This window comes from Giraffa tippelskirchi, chromosome 10, assembly GCF_054371585.1.
Source record: "Giraffa tippelskirchi isolate mGirTip1 chromosome 10, T2T-mGirTip1v1.2.pri, whole genome shotgun sequence".
Classification (NCBI taxonomy): domain Eukaryota; kingdom Metazoa; phylum Chordata; class Mammalia; order Artiodactyla; family Giraffidae; genus Giraffa; species Giraffa tippelskirchi.
The window spans coordinates 95,551,123-95,570,915 of NC_137284.1; the positions used below are offsets into that span (position 1 = coordinate 95,551,123).

The 19,793-nt window shown below is 44.9% G+C and overlaps 1 protein-coding gene and 1 long non-coding RNA gene across 3 annotated transcripts in view; one reads left to right on the forward strand and one right to left on the reverse strand.

The window, feature by feature from the left end:
• NRCAM (neuronal cell adhesion molecule) overlaps positions 1 to 5,587 on the reverse strand; it is a 320,682-nt gene extending 315,095 nt beyond the window's left edge. Inside the window, 3 exon segments of the mRNA XM_081535995.1 lie at positions 3,131 to 3,261; positions 4,349 to 4,411; positions 5,468 to 5,587. The gene's annotated coding sequence lies outside the window, so the exon portion shown is untranslated.
• A 120-nt stretch (positions 5,588 to 5,707) lies between these two features.
• LOC145524186 (uncharacterized) lies at positions 5,708 to 9,964 on the forward strand. Of its 2 annotated transcripts, none has more exons than XR_014067278.1 (3): positions 5,708 to 5,771; positions 5,910 to 6,078; positions 9,623 to 9,964. It is a non-coding gene; the product is annotated as an uncharacterized LOC145524186 (long non-coding RNA). The 2 variants fall into 2 exon arrangements; XR_014067279.1 differs by lacking the exon at positions 9,623 to 9,964 and adding an exon at positions 6,935 to 7,120.
• The last annotated feature ends 9,829 nt before the right edge of the window (positions 9,965 to 19,793 follow it).

Below are 19,793 nucleotides of genomic sequence, written 5' to 3' on the forward strand. Positions count from 1 at the left end.
CTAAAAGCTATTCCAGGAAGAGCTGATTTCACTTTCCTTCAAATTCTTGTTTCTTTCAGTCAACAAGGAGCATCTTTATAAATGTGTCCCAGTCATACACATAGGATAGCTAACGCTTTCCTAAGATTCTATACTAGGGTCTTATTCAAAATCAACATCCAATTTGAGGAGGAAAACTGCCAGAGTCAAAAGATTCAAGGCTGGGGACCTGAAATAGAAATGTATGTATGCCAAATGGAAACGTTCGCCTTTTTTTCAAAAAAGAAAAAGAAGTTTTCTCAAAAATTCTGATATGCCAGGAACCTCTCAGCCTCTCTGGAATCGCAAGGGGCCATAGTCACTAAGAACAGTCCAGTGACTGTAACTAGTTGGATTGTGGGTTAACAGCCAAGTACTTAAAAGCTAAGAGAAATAAAGGAACATGTAAAGGAATTGAGGGGCAATACAGTGCAGTAAAAAGGCTATTCCACAGTACAATTAACTGAATTACAATATTGACTGCTACTGTGAGGTCTGCAGGGGCCAGAATTAAATGGGCTTACAATATGTCCCTGATTTTGAACACTGGGTGATTTTAGGCTTCCCCTAAACAAGGTTCCAAAAGGCCACATTTTCAGTCCTGGATGGGCAAAAAGCTAATCCTTGCTTCCTCACTTCCTAGCTATGTGGCCTTGGGAAAGTTACTTGACCTGTCTCCAGTCTCCTAATTTTTAACATGTGGCTGCTGTGAAAATTGAGATGATAGATACATGTAACATGCACAGCGCCCCACACCTCTGATGCGCGCTCAGACTCTCATTACCGGTAAAGATGAAAGTATCCAATTGCCTAAATCCACTTCAGTACTTCTGGCAGGTCTCATTTACTAGTAAGATATTATTACAATATTTTAATAACAGGGCACGGTTAGCATAAAGCAGTGCGAACCAAAGTAGCCCAACCTCCTTCCATACGTTTGTATCCAGTGGCTGCTGTGTTCCTTCCTGGAGAGCCCCAGGGGGAGCTACTGATGCAGAACTGTCTTCTGCCCCATGACTCTCTCCTCCATCTCTTCTCGCTAGCGCCTGGGGCGAGGAGAGGTCCCGTCCCTCATAGCTGCACCTCTGCGCCTTAACCACCCGGGATCGGGAAGGAAAAGAACACTTTGCTCTTAGGACTGACTGCTGCGCGCTGGATGCAGTCTCTGGCTGGAACTGCTAGAGCGAAAACGACAGGAGAGAGGCGGGGTGGGAAAGGCTCGCCAGCGCTCGGCGCCCTCCCTTCTCACTCGCAACTGCGCAGGAACGGCCCCCCGGAGCATGCGAGGGACAGAAGATGCTGCTGCGGGCCGGGTGGCGGTCGGGAGGGAAGCGGCTTGCTTCCCAACCTAACCCCTCTCCACCCCTCCCAACCCCCTCGGCTCCGGGTCCAGAGAGAACCCTCCGTCGGTGCTTGCTGCCCAGAGTATACGGCTCTGGGAGAAATGAGCGCTCCCTGACTCCTGGCACAGCGGCACCCGGGTTCCCCCTCTGCGCACCGGCAGATGCGGGCAGGGAACGGCTGGGCTGCTGTATGGCTGGGGACTCTCGTGCTGCGGCGCCCACCCGCACGGCGTGCCCAGTGCCGGGGGCGGTGCGCTGCACAGATGGCGCTCGCCGGGAGATGGATGCTCCGAGCCGGCGGTGACGGCCAGCTCAACACAACATCCCCGAGCGAAGCTGTTGCCAAGTCCCACCGGTGGGAGCCTGGGCAGGGAAGGGGCTCTTCTGAGTCAACCTCAAGCCCCGGCGAGCCATCCCCAAGTCCCAGCCCCGAGAGGCCAAGCGAGGCGCCGGGGCCCCAGGGACCCGCACCTGTAGGGCCGACAAAGCCTTTGGAAAGCCTCCCACCCTACTGCTTTCGGGCGTCTCTCCTGTCCCCCACCCTTGGTTCCCCAAGTTCTCTTCAGGCTGGGGAGAGTGGAGGTCAGCTAGCCCCCGAACTCCGGGGATCCGCGCAGGTGTGAGCGCATCCGAACAAAGCCCACGCCCAGCTGTGTCCGCCCGGGCCGGAACGCGCATACGCCCGAGCGCGCCGGCTCCGCACCTGCGCTCCCAGCCCTGCCGGCCCCGCGGCGTGACAGCCCGTGCTCTCCGCTTTGCTGCCCAGAAAGCCGCAGTGCCGGCTCCAGCAATTTCTCCAGGCCCAAGGCCCCCATAGCCACCTCCAGACAGGGCTTCCAGGAAAGTGGGGGCCACGGATGCACAAGTTGGCCACAGTCTGGGGAGGTGATGGGGGGTCCGCCGACGCCGCTGTATCTCAGCCTGGCCCTCACCCGGCCCCGGAGAAGGGGGGAGTTGGTGACCAGGTTGGCCCTGCCTCAGGCAGAGCTGGGGCGGCTCTAGGAAGCCCGGGTATTCCGGTGTCCCGGTGACAACACAGCCGCCCCCCGCAACCTCCTCCGTTCCAGCCGTCGCCCGCGAGCGGGACCGAGTGTCACTGCCAGCCACGCACGGAGCTACTCACTTTCTTACGCCGCGCCCACCGTTCGGCCCCGAGCGCCAGTGCCTTCAGTCTCCGACGAAGCTGTTCCTCCGGGCAGCCCTGCGTCGTCCCTTGCGCCCGCGCGGCTCAGGCTCCGACTGCGGCGCGCGTCAGCCGGCGACCCAGGCGAAGCAGGGCTGGCCCGGCGCCCGCGCGCGCCCCCGCCAATGCGCCCTCCCCGCCCCTCCCCGCGCGCCGCTCTCCCTCCGCCCGCGGGGCCCGCGGCGCGATCCGCCCCCACCTCGCGCTCCCGCTCCCCTCCGATCTCCCCCTCCCCTTCCCCTCCCGCCCCAGCTGCTGCTGTGGCGAATGGGCTCTGGCCGCCAGCGCCTCCCGGGACTGGGTGGCCCCTCACCTGAGCGGCCGCGCCACCACCAACCCACGTCATCCTGCCAGCGCGTGAGGCGGTGGCTGTCGGGGTGGGGGTGGGGGCCCGGGGAGAGCGGGGGCGGGGGGAGCGTTCCGGGAACGAGGGTAGCTGGGATCTGGAATTTGGCCACAAAAGATGTTCCAGAAAATAATGGGTGGTTTTGAAATGCCACTCTCCCGGGTTTAGGTTTCTGTGCGAGGTCTGTGGTCTGCCCCCGCTACACCTTCTTTTAAAGCATTTAATTTCTTTGAAACTCACCACTTGGGATGGTTGAAACTGACGTCTTTTTGTTTTGCACCTCTTCTTTCCAAAGAGGGGAGCTTTAGCTGTCTGTTCCCGGCGGGAATTGGATCTTCTGGTCCCAAAGAACAGGGTTAGTTCACATTCGCCTATTTTTCAGATTTGAAAGCATTTATGGAGAATTATTTGCAAGGTTAAGAGAGTTACGATTTTCTAAATGAGTAGTATTTTAGCCAACACACTGCGGGCTGCAAGGTTCAGGATCCAGAGCCCGCTCTGAGCTGCATCCTAGCTGATGTCCAAGATCCCTAGCCTAACACTCAAGCTCCTCAGCAATCTACACAGGTTTGCAGCCTGGCCTCCCTGGGCTTCTTCCCAACTACCAGGCATCACCTCACTTGACCATTTGATCATTTACTGCAGGCGCCAACCCTCCCTCCCCTACCTTCAGTGTGAACTTGCCACTTCAACCCACAGCACCAGGCATGCCAGTGAGCAGCCTTTCCTTTCTCCTGCTGCTCCATCACTCATCCTCTCTTCCCACCACCAAAGGGTGCTCCAGCCACACACCCACCTCCTGTTCCTGAAACATTGTTAACTCTGGCTAATGGATCTTTTCACAGTTGTTCCCTCAGTCCCATCACTCTTCTGACCCTGGTCCTTACCCCACCTCCTGGGTACCTCCCACCTCTCAGTAAATTGTCCAAATCCCCCTCTGAATTATTCTTTTTTAAAAAACAAAAAGAATGTGATTCTATGATACCCTTACTTAAAAGTCTGGTCTGGCTCTCTATTGCCTGTAAAGTGAACTCCAGTCTTTCTGGCACACTCCCTCACAGTCTGTCCCTAACTTTGCTATGCATCTCCAATGAAAAGAATTTTCATAACTCTGAGTCTCTGGATGTGAGATTTCTTCCATCTAGAATATTCTTCCATATTTTTTCATCTGGAAAACTCATGTTCATTCCTCGGAGCCTTGCTCAGTTGCTAGCACCTCAGTGAGGTCTTTCCCGAATCCCTGTGTTTTATTGTGATAGTACTAGTCTCATTTGAGTGACATGTTTGCATGTCTGACTCCACAAAATTGAACTTCTTAATGTGGATCATCTGTCTTATTTTGTGTGACCTTATTTCCCACCCAAACAAATGGAGCCACAGACAATCATGTAACTCATCTCACTGTCTCATCATTCCCACCTATGTAAAGGGCTTCAGCCCCTTCACTTCCCCCCTCACCTCAGTAAGTGCCTAGAGTCCTGGGTTGTCCTTCATGTCCTTCTGTTTGGTACTTGGGGGATGCTGAAGGAATGAAGACAGGAAGGAATCTCAGGCAAGTGACAGTTTCTCCAAGTATAGTTTACAACAGAATAGCAACACTTAATACTCGAGGTTATTGTTAGGGTCAGTTTAAAGCACTGCACAGTGTCTATGACATAATAGGTACTTTTCTATTTGAAAAGCAATTGTGTGACCAGACGTCTGTCAACTAAATACATACTTGACTAAAAAGAACAAAGACAGAAGAGGTGAAAAGTTCTGGAGAAAATGGGAACCATGGTGATGGCAACACAAATTAAGTAATTCTGATACTGCATAATACTTGTAATGGGCTTCCCAAGTGGCTCAGTGGTAAAGAATCTGCCTGCCAATGCAGGAGACACAAGAGATATGGGTTCAATCACTGGGTCAGGGAAGACCCTTGGAGGAGGAAATGACAACCCACTTCAGTATTCTTGCCTGGAGAATCCCATGGACAGAGGAGCCTGGCGGGCTACAGTCCATGGGGTTGCAAAGAGTCGGACACAACTGAGCACACACACAATACTTGTAATAATATAAAAGGATTATATATTCAATAGTTTTAATTTCCAGCTTATTCAACTGCTTTGCAGTTCTGCAAGGAGAACCAAACAGCTGTTACATGAAGAGCTGAAATGAAGGGAGGATGAAGGAAAAGAGGAATGGAAAAGGACTAGAAGGATGCCTGAGTGGGCAAAAGACTATCCATTTGGTTTGTTTGGTGATGCATGAGGCACTCTGATTTGGCTGCATATTTGCAGTGATTCATGGACAGAGCAGCCTAGAGGGCTACAGTCCATCGGGTAACAAACTGTCAAGCATGACTGAGTGACTATCACTTTCATTTTTGCAGTGATACACATAATACACCTCCTTACCTGAACGGCCACCCCTTATTCCATCCCTAAGCCTCACCCTGTCCTGTATACCAAGCTTTGCTCCATCCTTAAACCCAGGTGAGGGCTGAGAATAACATAAGCCTGGCTGTCCCATCACTTGCTGATAAGAGAATTTTGCTTGGGCCCTGCACTACAGTAAGAATAGTAAGGACTTTACATTTATTAATTTCACCAATCCCATGGCCATCCCAAACAGTGTGTCCTGTTATCATTCCCATTTTAGAAAAGGAGGAAAGAGAGGTGAAGTATTAGAGCTTGCATAGGTCACAAAGCTAGTGGCAGAGCTGGGATTCCAGCCTGGGCATTCTGGCTCCAGAGGCCACAGCCGAAACCACTGCACTCTGCTGCCTTTCAATGAGAGAGGCACTGAAAGTTCTGTTTGTTTCCATGGTTGCACCAGAACCTTAGTGGGTTGGAGCAGCTGCATGGGCAGGTCACGGAGCCCCCCAGTGGTATCTGCGGTGAATAAGCTTTTAGTCTTTCTCCTTCCTCACTCTTGCTATCCTGTTTCTCTTTCTTGGAATTCTCCGTCTCCTTTTCCTCTTCCACTTTTTTTCTTCCCTGACCTTGTTTTTCATCCTTGCTTTTTTAATCCCCAGCCGTGCTTCAGGTCTCTCAGAGTGCAAGTGGCCCTGCCCTAAACCCAACATTAAGTTCACCAAAACCTAGCTGGGACCCGACACCACCCTGAGCTGTGCAGCCGCCAGCAGGTTATTTCCTCTCTCAGGCAGTTTCCACGCCTGACATGAAGATGCTGGGCTAGGCTAGGTAAGAAAGAAAAAAAAAAACTTTAACGGTGTCACTTGATAATTTTGGTGGTAACCAAGAGCATTGCTTCAGCCTGTAGGCTGAACTCTATGTTTAAAGAGGGTAGAACTCTAAGAAAAAGTGTTCTATAGTAGTACTGTTGTTCAGTCTGTAAGTTGTCTCCGACTCTTTACGACCCCATGAACTGTAGCACACCAGGCTTCCCTGTCCATCACTATCTCCCAGAGTTTGCTGAAACTCATGTCCAGTGACTTAGTGATGCCATCCAATCATCTCATCCCTCTGTCGCCCCCTTCTCTTCTTGCCCTCAATCTTTCCCAGCATCAGGATCTTTCCCAATGAGTCGGCTGTTCATATCAGGTGACCAAAGTATTGGAGCTTCAGCATCAGTCCTTCCAATGAATATTCAGGGTTAATTTCCTTTAGGATTGACTGGTTTGACTTCTGCTGTCCAAGGGACTCTCAAGAGTCTTCTCCAACACCACAGTTCAAAAGCATCAATTCTTCAGTGCTCAGCCTTCTTTACGGTCCAACTCTCATATCTGTGGGATTAGACTTCCTTGGTAACTCAGATGGTAAAGCGTCTGCCTACAATGCAGGAGACCCGGGTTCAGTCCCTGGGTGGGGAAGATCCCCTGGAGAAGGAAATGGCAACCCACTCCAGTATTCTTGCCTGGAAAATCCCATGGACCGAGGAGCCTGGTAGGCTACAGTCCATGGGGTCCAAAAGAATTGGACACGACTGAGTGACTTCACTTTTCTCATATCTGTACATGACTAATGGAAAAACCATAGCTTTGACTATATGGATCTTTGTCAGCAAAGTAATGTCTCTGCTTTTTAATACACTGCCTAGGTTTATCACAGCAATAAGAAACGTGGGTTCAATCCCTGGATCAGGAAGATCCCCTCAAGGAGGGCATGACAACCCACTCCAGTATTCTTGCCTGGAGAATCCCATGGACAGAGAAGACTGGCAGGCTACAGTCCATAGGGTCACAAAGAGTTGGACACCAATGAAGCGACTTAGCACGCAGCAGAGGTAACATCCCACTACTTTTGCCAAATCCTTAGTTACAAGTAAGTCACAAGGTTGTTTCCTAAGAGCGGTTTATACCAGTGTCATTGTTGTTTTCATCTTCTCTGGCTGAGCAGCATGCATTAGTTTTCTGATAAGGATGTGGTGAACTTAGTTACTTTTAAAGCCCTTCTCCAATAAAGCTCCAATCCTTTGGCCACCTGTCTAAGGGCTGACTCATTGGAAAAGACCCTGATGCTGGGAAAGATTGAGAACAGGAGGAGAAGGGGGCAAAAGAGGATGAGATGGTTGGATGGCATCACCAACTCAATGAACATGAGTTTGAGCAAACTCTGGGAAACAGTGAAGGACAGAGAAGCCTGGCATGCTGTAGTCCATGGGGTTGCAAAGAGTTAGACATGACTTACAGAGACTCAACAACAAAAGCCCTTCTACTTGAAAGAGGATTGAAATCCATTATTTTCAAAAAGCACCAACTGTTATGGTGGGCAGCTTCTAGGATGGCTCCAAGTTACCCCCCCCCTCCTGGTATGTGTGTCCTAGTGTAAAGCCCTCTCCTTGAGTGTAGAAGGCACCGAGTGACTCAGTGAACAGATGATTTGGCAAAAGTGGTGGAATGTCATTTCTGCTGCATGCTGAATCGTTTCAGTTGTGTCCAACTCTTTGTGATGCTATGGATTGTAGCCCACTAGGCTCCTCTGTCCATGGGATTCTCCAGGCAAGAATACTGGAGTGTGGTGCCATGCCCTCCTCCAGGGGATCTTTCCTGACCCAGGGATCGAACTTGCATCTCATTCCTCTTGCATTGGCAGATGGGTTCTTTGCCGCTTGTGCCACCTGAGAAGCCCACTTATGTTGTTAGATTACAAAAAAGACCCTGGCTGCTTCTGTCTTGCTGCCTTTTCTTTCCCTTGTTGCTCAGAGGGAAGCCAGCTGCCATCTTGGGGGCTGTCCTATGAGAGGTCAACATCCAGGGAACTGAGGGAGGCACCTGTATCTGAGGGCATCAGTCCAACATCTCATGAAGAGCAGAATCCTCCCTTAACTATCAGAGTGGCCTTGGGAGCAGATCACCCCCCAGGAGAGCCTGGAGATGACCTCAGCCCAGGCTGACCTGTGACTGCAGCCTAGTGAGAGAGACCCGGAGCTTGGGGGGTGCAGTTAGTTCACCAGCCCACAGCTTCTCCTCCTCATTTCGCTGGTGTCTGACTTTTGCGGCCCCATGGACTGTAGCTCGCCAGGCTCCTCTGTCCATGATTCTCCAGGCAAGCATACTGGAGTGAGTTGCTATTTCCTTCTCCAGGGGATCTTCCCAACCCAGGGACTGAACCGGTGTCTCTTATGTCTCTGGCATTGGCAGGTGGGATCTTTACCACTACCAACCGCCACCTGGAAAGCCCCATGGCTTCTCAACCAACTTAAGAGATAGTCAATGTTTCTGGCTTTAAACTGCTAAACTCATCGCTGGTACAGTTGTCCAAGTGCATTTCAGAACGCTGACTTTGCATCTGACATCGCATTTATTTTCAGGATAATGAAAGTGTTAGTCGCTCAGTCGTGTTTGATACTTTGACACCCCATGGACTGTAGCCCACCAGGCTCCTCTGTCCATGGGATTCTCCAGGCAAGAATACTGGAGTGGGTTGCCATTTCCTACTCCAGGGGATCTTTCCCACCCAGGGATAGAACCCAGTTCTCCTGCATTGTAGGCAGATTCTTTACCGTCTGAACCATAGCATTTACATTTTCAGGATAGGAAAGGGGCAGATGAAGGAAATGACAGTTGTCATAAGATGCAGACGTGGTGCTGAGTAAAGAAGCAACTGTGGAAAACAGATGAGATATCAGTGTGACTTGGCTGAGGCTAATCTCTGACTTCGGTGCCCTGGAGTCACACTTTGCTACTACAGCCAAGCCTAGGGTTGGCCATCAAGGTACCCACCCAGCCCTGCTCCTTTCTGCTGTTAGACACCAGCCATAGTCTCGGCTGGGCCACACCTCCTGAGCTACAGAGTGGGTGATTACCCACCGTGAATAATAATAGGATGCACATTTATAGACACTATAAATAATAATAGGATGTGCTGTCTCATTGATCATCTGACCAGTAAGCGGTGGGAAGTTTCCACAGATGCGAACACACTGATCACTCTGTCATGCCTCTCTTCGCCATCTGCCATGTAACCACAGAACTCTGTGTGCCTGTGTGGTGCTGCTTGGGTATGTGTCAGCCAGAATCCAGAAATACACAACCCATTCCTTGTCTGGTGCTTGGCAACACAGCACCCCTATACCTATGTCAAGAATGCCATGTACAAGCAATGGAGGAAAGTGTGACCTCAGTGGTTGCCATATGTTGATTTCTTCCTTGGAAGCTTCTGAGTCACTAGGATTTCTGCTCGGCTCAATCCACCCCCATGCTTGGGGCACTAAGTTGGAAAGAGGAGAAACATTCTCCATGATAACAAGCATGTTTCATGGCCAACTCCTCCATCTGTTCCTCAGGTTTCTGTTTATAAGAACGTACACGGGTTCTGCCGGATGAATGTGAGACCAGCCAAGGTCCGTGTGCGATCAGCCATTGCAGATGGGGTCATCAGGGACAGGGAACTGTCGCCTTGGAAACAGAGATGCCGAGAAGCACTCTTGATCTGTGCCCTTCATCTGGCCTAAGAGGGAGCAGATGACAAGTACAATGAAGATGAATTCACTGTGGAGGAAAGAAAAGGAATGGCTTCAGATACAATACTCTGGGGTCTCAATGAATGGTTGGCTTTCTCATTTGGTGTTTTATGGGGTTTTGTAAAGAAGAAAAAAGATGTTGGGTTAATAAAAACTGACTTTGTATTTCCGTTTGTATTTTCTAAAAGAAAATTTAAATGTTACTGTAAGGTCGCTCAATATTGTTAAATGTCAGATAGCCATAGGACACGAGCAAGTCCAGTACCATCCTGCCCTGGGCCTTGTGCTTTAGGAAGCCTTGCTCTGCCCACCCCCCAGGAGCCCATGCCATTCTGTTCTCCTTCCTGACCTTGTCTGTGTACCCAGGATCCCCTCAGGACATGCAAAGTCTTCCTTCTCAGGCTCCTAACAGAAAACTGCTCCACTGGTATGTGTAACTGGAAGACTGAAGACAGTAGATCTTAAAAGTTCTCATCATAAGACCAAAAAAATCCATAACTATGTGTGATGATGGATATTAAGTAGACTTACTGTGGTAATTATTTCACAGGATACACAAACATCAAGTCATTATTATGTTGTACACCTGAAGCTAACCTAATGTTCAGGTCAGTCGCTCAGTCATGTCCGACTCTTTGCATCCCCATGAATTGCAGCACGCCAGGCCTCCCTGTCCATCACCAACTCCCGGAGTCAACCCAAACCCATGTCCGTCGAGTCAGTGATGCCATCCAGCCATCTCATCCTCTGTCATCCCCTTCTCCTCCTGCCCCCAATCCTTCCCAGCATTAGGGTTTTTTCCAATGAGTCAGTTCTTCGCACAAGGTGGCCAAAGTATTGGAGTTTCAGCTTCAACATCAGTCCTTCCAATGAACACCCAGGACTGACCTCCTTTAGGATGGACTGGTTGGATCTTCTTGCAGTCCAAGGGACTCTCAAGAGTCTTCTCCAACACCACAGTTCAAAAGCATCAATTCTTCGGCGCTCAGCTCTCTTCACCATCCAACTCTCACATCCATACATGACCACTGGAAAAACCATAGTCTTGACTAGATGGACCTTTGTTGGCAAAGTAATGTCTCTGCTTTTAAATATGCTATCTAGGTTGGTCATAACCTTCCTTCCAAGGAGTAAGCGTCTTTTAATTTCATGGCTGCAATCACCATCAGCAGTGATTTTGCAGCCCCAAAAAATAAAGTCTGACACTGTTTGCACTGTTTCCCCATCTATTTCCCATGAGGTGATGGGACCAGATGCCATGATCTTAGTTTTCTGAATGTTGAGCTTCAAGCCAACTTTTTCACTCTCCTCTTTCACTTTCATCAAGAGGCTCTATAGTTCTTCTTCACTTTCTGCCATAAAGGTGGTGTCATCTGCATATCTGAGGTTATTGAGATTTCTCCCGGCAATCTTGATTCCAGCTTGTGTTTCTTCCAGCCCAGCGTTTCTCATGATGAACTCTGCATAGAAGTTAAATAAGCAGTGTGACAATATACAGCCTTGATGTACTCCTTTTCCTATTTGGAACCAGTAGATCTAATTATATCTTAATATTAAAAAAAAAACAAGTGAGGTAATGGTTGTGTTCACTAATGTTGTGGTAACCATTTTACAATGTATCAAATCATCTCATTGGACACCTTAAGTTTACAGATGGCTATATGTCAAATATATCTAAATAAAGATGGAAAACAACAACAAAACAAACAACTGGAGTTCTGATAAGTGGCTAATGCAGGGGTGTGGACAGAACTTGGACAGGTAGGTTGGGAGGTTCACTTAGTGTGCCTGAGCCCTTGAAGGTTCACAGCTAAGCTGGGGAGGGGGCCATGGGCTGGGGTCTGGGGCTACACTCCCTATGCCACCATGTCCTGGAACAGAACTCCAAGAATTTTAAATTCAAATGTGGATGTCAAGATCTTTTGGAAGGCATCTTTATCAAGGTAGGAAGATGGAACATAGCTTATAACTTTTAAACATTTAGTATTTTTATCTCCAATTGCATTCTTTCCCTAACCTCCCTGCTTCGCCTCCCACTGCCACCACCACTTGTTAGGGGAGATCCTAAATGAACCTATTACTTGCTTACTCCTTGGAAGGAAAGTTATGACCAACTTAGACAGCATATTAAAAAGCAGAGACATTACTTTGTCAACAAAGGTCTGTCTAGTCAAGGCTATGGTTTTTCCAGTAGTCACGTATGGATGTGAGAGTTGGACTATAAAGAAAGCTGAGCACCAAAGAATTGATGCTTTTGAACTGTGGTGTTGGAGAAGACTCTTGAGAGTCCCTTGTACTGCAAGAAGATCCAATCAGTCCATCCTAAGAGATCAGTCCTGGGTGTTCATTGGAAGGCGAAGAGCTGACTCATTTGAAAAGACCCTGATGTTGGGAAAGACTGAAGGCAGGAGAAGAAGGGGACGACAGAGGATGAGATAGTTAGATGGCATCACCGACTCAATGGACATGAGTTTGGGTGAACTCCGGGAGTTGGTGATGGACAGGGAGGCCTGGCGTGCTGCGGTTCATGGGGTCGCAGAGTCGGATACGACTGAGCGACTGAACTGACTGACTGACTTAATGTAATAGATATACTGATGTATTAAAACATTGTTAGGATAATAATGCTACTTCTAGATTTAAATAATTTTGGTTTAGTAACAGTTTATTTTGGATCTCATCTTAATTTATATTTTTTGAGGCAAGCATTATTGTTATAATAAAATTTTCTTGAAATTGATTGATGTTGCTGTAGGTACAGAAAAAGTACCTTCTGACTATTCTTCCCTAGCTGGAAAAAATTTCTGGATTTTCATCCAAAGCCTACATTTAAAGGTAAATGTGTTTCTGGCCTTTAATGTTTTGATTATCCAGTTGTTTTATTGTCTAGGACTGCTGTTTTTCAAAAATCAAATCACTTCACTTCCTCCTTGATTCAACTTGCTAAAATTAGAGGGCCTCTGTATTAATAGTTTAACAACTTACGGTGTAGCACAACATAAAAATATCATGCAAGAGTTTAAAATGATAATTATGACTGAGAAATAAGGAAAATATAAGCTAAAGTGAAAATAGTGTGGTGCAAAATAGTGTATGTGCAGTATTACTGAAACTCGGAAATACATACAAGAGAAAGATCATATGCAAATGAAAACTCTTACAATAATTACTAATGAATGTTCATTCATCCTAGTGTTCACTGCAACACTGTTTACAGTAACAGAGACCTGGAAGTAACCTAAATATCCTAAATTTAGCAACCTAAACATCAATAGATGAATGGATAAAGAAGATTGTACACATACACAATGGAATATTACTTAACCATAAAAAGAATGAAATAATGCCATCTGCAGCAACATGGATGGACCTAAAGATTATCATACTAAGTGAATTAAGTCAGAAAGAGAGAGACAAATACCATATGGTATCCCTTATATGTGGAATCTAAAAAAAACCCAAAAAACAATACATAGGAACTTACATACAAAACAGAAATAGACCCACAGACTTTGGAAAAAAAGAAAAACTTATAGTTACCAAAGTGGGGAGAAAGGGATAAATTAGGAGGTTGGGATTAATATACACTGCTGCTGCTGCTGCTAAATCGCTTCAGTTGTGTCCGACTCTGTGCGACCCCATAGACGGCAGCCCACCAGGCTCCCCCGTCCCTGGGATTCTCCAGGCAAGAACACTGGAGTGAGTTGCCATTTCCTTCTCCAATGCATGAAAGTGAAAGTGAAAGCAAGGACGCTCAGTCGTGTCCGACTCTTAGCGACCCCAAGGACTGCAGCCTACCAGGCTCCTCCATCCTTGGGATTTTCCAGGCAAGAGTACTGGAGTGGGGTGCCATTGCCTTCTCTGTATACACACACTACTATATATAATATAGATAACAAACAAGGATTACTGTATAGCACAGGGAACTATACTCAGTATTTTGTAATAACCTATAAGGGAAAAGAATCTGAAAAAGAATAGATAAATGTACATGTATAACTGAATCATTTTGCTGTACACCTGAAGATAACACAACATTGTAAATCAATTATACTTCAACTTAAAAAAAAAGATCTATTTAAAATGATAGAATTACGGGGGATTTAAAAATTATTTGTTTCAAGTTTGAGTAGACTTATCTTTCCAATAAAGCATTTATATCAAATCTTGGGCTATTTTCTCATTATTTTTCTTTGCTGCCCCTTCTCTTCTGTCGCGCCCTAGGCCAGACAGTGGTTCTTGGTGGGCTGCAGGATATTGCCTGGACTTGGCACTGAAACTTGGAGCTAAGAAAGCTAATGTTTTTACTCCAGAGCCCAGGGATAGTGTGTCCCATGAATGCACACCGTGGGGGCACAGGCCTCTGAATGCTGATCTTCAATAGACAGTCCAGAAATAAAACATGCGTACCAGTCATTCATCCTTACAGCAAGAGAGGCACACGTCAAAAAGGCAGAGACTACATACTTGCTTAAGGAACTTCTGGACTCTGGCCCTTTGGTGAGTCTCTTTGGAAGCGCATGATATTGTGAAATAGAAAAACCTAAAGGCAGAAGTAAAAACCAAAACACTTTGATAGACTTTTGCTCATCACTGCATGCTTCTACATAAATGCATAAAAGGTCTGTGCAATATAGAAGGTATTTCTGATTAAAAAGCAGTATGATTGACTCAATTTTTTTTAAATGTCCAGAGAGATTTTTGTCAATGTCAGTGATACTATTTTGGGTTAATTTCATAATGATAAATAAATCCTCACAACTGTATGATTTTTCCATTGTTCATCCAGTTTTACAGGTTAAAAAAAAAATCCTTGGAAGGGTTAAATAACTTCCTGAAAGATCATGTATTCACACTCAATTATTTTGTTCCAAAGTTTCAGTTATTTCTACCACACTACTAGTAAAGAAATTAATTATATAAAATTAAACATATGCGTATGTACAACAGAAATTATATATTCTGTATATAACAGAAATTACATGGTTACATACATAACAGAAATTTTATAATGTGTATATATAACTGAAGTTATTAATATACATAGTACATATAAAAACATATTGTACACACTCAGGAATAAAGTTCCAAAAGAGAGATCGGAAAATCACTGATAAAACTGTAAAGCTTACCAGTGACTGCTTTAAAGGCCAAGCAACTCTTTGGGATACATAAGGTCTGGTACTTGGGTGTTTTCACCACTGTGCCTCACTGTTTTCTCATAATTTCTTAAATATGCCTGGCACATATTAGATGTTTTATCAATATTCACTTAATCTGATCCCATGGACTATACAGTCCTTGGAATTCTCCAGGCCAGAATACTGGAGTGGGGAGCCTTTCCCTTCTCCAGGGGGATCTTCCCAACCCTGGGACCAAACTCAGGCCTCCTTCATTGCAGGTGGATTCTTTACCAGCTGAGCCACCAGGGAAGCCCAAGAATACTATAGTGGGCAGCCTATCCCTTCTCTAACAGATCTTCCCGAACCAGGAATCAAACCAGGATCTCCTGAATTGCAGGTGGATTCTTTACCAGCTGAGCTACCAGGGAATCCCACACAATGCCTGAAGAGCTGGTTTACTCAGTTGAGATAGAGATTAGACATGATTTTCAAGGAGGTAGGGGGCATTTAACCTTCCCTACCAACTATCTCCAGTCAATTCAGTGCCCACTCTACACCCAAGAATATTACAGCCAATGGAGGTGTCAAATCATAACACAAACTATTCCCTCTCATTCTGTTGTTCCTCTAGGGGGACTTGTTCCCATCCAACACCCTATCCCTAGTGTAATTAAGATTTACCTCCTTGGACCACTTTTCTTAACTGTATGCATGTATGTATTAAAGTAATATATACTCAGTGTAAAAAAATTACCAATAGAAGTATACCAAATGAAAAGAGAAAGTTTTCCTCCCATCACCATCTTGCTCTCTAGAGATAGTCTCTATTAAAAGTTTGGTTATATGTAAAACTACTGTTACTGATGGAGGTGTCCTGGGATTCCCTCATGGTTGTTTAGAAAAAGTATTGAGAATCACTTCCCTAAAGCCAAGGTTCACTGCCAAGCATGGAAGGAGCTTCATGGAGGAGATGTCGGGTCTTCATTACTAGAAGAGGAAGCAAAGACTTGGTAGGATGTTAGAAAGAATTTCAATCATTGGCTAGCGTTGGTTGAGTTAGAGGCAGGGGAAGGAGAAGGCATTGAATTCAATGACTTTTATTATTCCTTTAAAACCTATAGCTTTGTATTTATACCAATAGATTGATCACCCCAAAGGTAGGGGAAAACGCCAATGCAACTTTGATGCCGTAACTTAAGTGGAGGAGAAAATGATAACAGAAAATCCAATATAAAAAATCCATGTTTATAGAACAAGTTGTTGTTCAGTTGCTCAGTCTTGTCTGACTCTTTACGACCACAGGGACTAGAGCTCACCAGGTTCTTCTATCCTTCACTATCACCCAGAGTTTGGTCAAATTCATGTCCATTGAGTTGGTGATGCTTTCTAATCATCTCATCCTCTGCTCTCCCTTCTCCTGCCCTCAATCTTTCCCAGAATTAGGGTCTTTTCCAGTGAGTCTGCTCTATGCATAGAACAAGTTGCTTTGAAGAAAACATTGCACTTATTTTTTATACAGATTTCTTTTAACGAGACATTTTGTTGTGTTCAAAATATACTTCATTTTTTATTAAATAGTCTAATTTACACTTAAAAAATATTCCCTCAATGAATGAATGAAATGCCAGCAACAGGGAACTCATAGGTCTCAGGAACCATGATGTGTGTGTATTAAGGGGCGGGGACCATATAGTGGGACAGCCCAAAGAATATCTTTCCACACTACAGAGGAAGATTAAACCCCTAGGTCCAGGACAACAAACATCAATGTATTCTCTGGACACTATTCCTTCCCTGCCTGGCAAAATTCCTGCCACGTAATCTGGATTAAATTTGAAGTACCTCCCTCTCCTCATTTTTTGAAGGAGTCGTCTCTGGGCGATGTGAGTAGACTCCATACTCAGGATGTGAGGTGGTAGTGATGGGATGGCCCATGATACATTTCTTCACATCTAACTGGTTTCATTTTCAATCATGTGACCTGCATAGTGTAGCTTCTGCAACCTAAGGGAAATACAATTTCCTGAATATCTCAACGTATCTTTTTAGGCATAAATAAAACATGTAAGGTTTACAGTTTCTAGATTCATGCTTGTTTTATTTTAAAATCAATTTCAGAAACAAGGACATTGACAACTGTTGAAAATTATTTGGCAGGAAATAACATGGGACACAGTAATTTACGTGCAACAAGATCATTTGCCTCTAAGGTCGATAACATTATTTTCACATAAACAAGAATGGGCATTATATTATATCCTCAATTTATAACCCCAAAGCATAATACTTATAGTAGTGTTTTTAGCAATGCATCATATGGCACAACAGAACAGAATAATAAAAGATAATGCAGAAAAATAAAGAGGTCATATCAAAGGATGACTTGATTCTTTCAAGGATTGAAGGGGAGGGGTGTTGCACAATGTAAATCTGTGACATTGAGAAAAAGAACACTGTGATTTCAGAAGTATATAACTCAGTAAAAATTAATTTATTTTTTCTTGGGATCTTAATTTTCCAGAAGACAAAAATAATTGCTGTTAGTATATACTCATGTAATACATATTAGTAACATACATTACAAACATGTAGTTATTGAGCACCTACATACTATATTCCAGGTCCTTTAACCTACATTTTTCTTAAGGCTCATAACAACTCTGTGTTTTTCCGTATGAAAACTCTCAGGGGGGTGAACTTGCCTAGGGCCTCACTTTGAGCCCATCTGAGTTTTGACAAAGACCTTCATCTTAACACAAAACCTATTACCTCCCTTAGGCTATGATCAGGGACTTGAGAGAAACTAGAAACAGAACTGGACAACACTGCACTGACCTTGTTCAATTTGTGTGCTCCCAAAGTGTCCGAGATATTGCTCACTGTACTGTTTTATTTTTCTGACATCCAGGTCATCACAGAATCATTCAAGGACACATTTCTTTCATATACTTAAATCTCAGAGTCAGGTTCATGATACAAATGGCACTTAACACATGTCATTTAGATGACTAAGTATTTCTATTTTAGAAAAATAAAAGCAAATCTCCCAGAAATGCAAATCTTGTGCGACACTGGGTAAGAATACAAATCCCCACTATGATCAGAGCCTATTTATTGCACCCAATACCCCCACCCCCAGTGATTATTTGGAAGGCAGTGGAAAGAGTTCTTGGCTGGGAATTTACCGGCTCAAGCCATCATACTAAACAAGGTGAAGTCAGACAAGCCTTTGGGTTTTCAGTGCTATATTTTATATATTCCTCGTGGAATAACAATGCTGGCCTTGCCAAGCCCACAGGACAGCTATTATAATAAAATGAAGAAATTGATTGGAAAGTGTTCTGGGAAGTACACAAATGCCATAAGCAACTATAAATAAATTTTGTATACAAATATAGACTACAGTTATTTTGACCATTGAGGCCTCCACCCACAAATTTACTAAAATAAGATGCATCTTTAAGGATCTTGGCAACAAGGCAGTCCAATAAGAACGGGTTATAGAATGAACAGATACTATAGTAAAAGGTGGATAAAAGCTCACATTTCAAACAAAAGAAACCTTTCTTCCGTGCCCAGAGGGTTGTATTTGAGTCTGTCAGGAGGTAAGACATGCAAACACTATGAATGATGTATTTACCTCGGGCACGAGGTGAGAGAATGACAGGCTTTGTAACCTGTGTGATTCTCACTGTCTGGAAAGGGTTGTGTGCACACTGAGGAAAAGGATCCCAGCCATGATTCTATGCACCAGCACAGGGAACCAGCTTCATTTTCAGATTTTAAAGTAAACACATTCAGAAAGTACCTTTAAAGCATCTTCATTTTCCCCACTTCCTCATAACTGTGTAAGACAGATCATTCAATTAAGTCCAACGTACAAATTCTTGGGCTTCCCTGATAGCTCAGTTGGTAAAGAATCCACCTGCAATGCAGGAGACCTGGGTTCGATCCCTGGGTTGGGAAGATCCCCTGGAGAAGGGAAAGGCTACCCACTCCAGTATTCTGGCTTGGAGAATTCCATGGACTGTATAGTCCATGGGGTTGCAAAGAGTTGGACGCGACTGAGCGACTTGCACTTTCACTTTCTACAAATACTAAGGGCCTATAATGTATCTAGCAGGGTGTTAGAAACCGTGAGAGTCAGAAGCAGCATGTGACCAGCTGGGTAGGGAATGCATAATACAGATAAAAATAAAGAAAGCTACATTATAGCAATTATTTGCTGCCTAATGAGAATGTTCCTTTTTCTCTCATGCTTCATAAAGCATATATGATGGTTCTATTTACATCTTTCAAACTTGTCGTCATGACTTTTCAGGTGTTTCTAGATGACTGCAGTGCATATAAGACTGTGAAAATTACTCTAAAGAAAGTTGAAGTCTTACTCTGTGAGCTGATGATTATATTTGTGATGGGATGGATGGTAGCAGTATTTTTCCACACACTATTATAGACACCTGGGATGCTCCATTGGGAGATCAGGACATAGCCACTCACCCATACTCAAAAAATGAGAGTAGTATAAGCCTGTATCACAAAATTCTTAACCATCTAAACTTCATCAAAACCTCTGAAGTGTATATTTCTTTGTTATACACTATATGCATATGTTAGTATATCTGCATTATATACTAAGCAAATAGTCTAGAGTTTCATTACTTCTATAATTTCTGAGTGTCAGCATTGGTACTTTTCACATAATTCAATTCAGGAAATGGAATTCAACATGTTTAGATGTGCATGGATTAACTGTATCCTGATACCAAACAAGTTCATTCAAAATTAGCAAAATAACAGCACCCATGATTTACAAGATGCAGTTTCAACATTTGAGACACAGAAAAAAAATGTGATTTTAAATGGCTCTT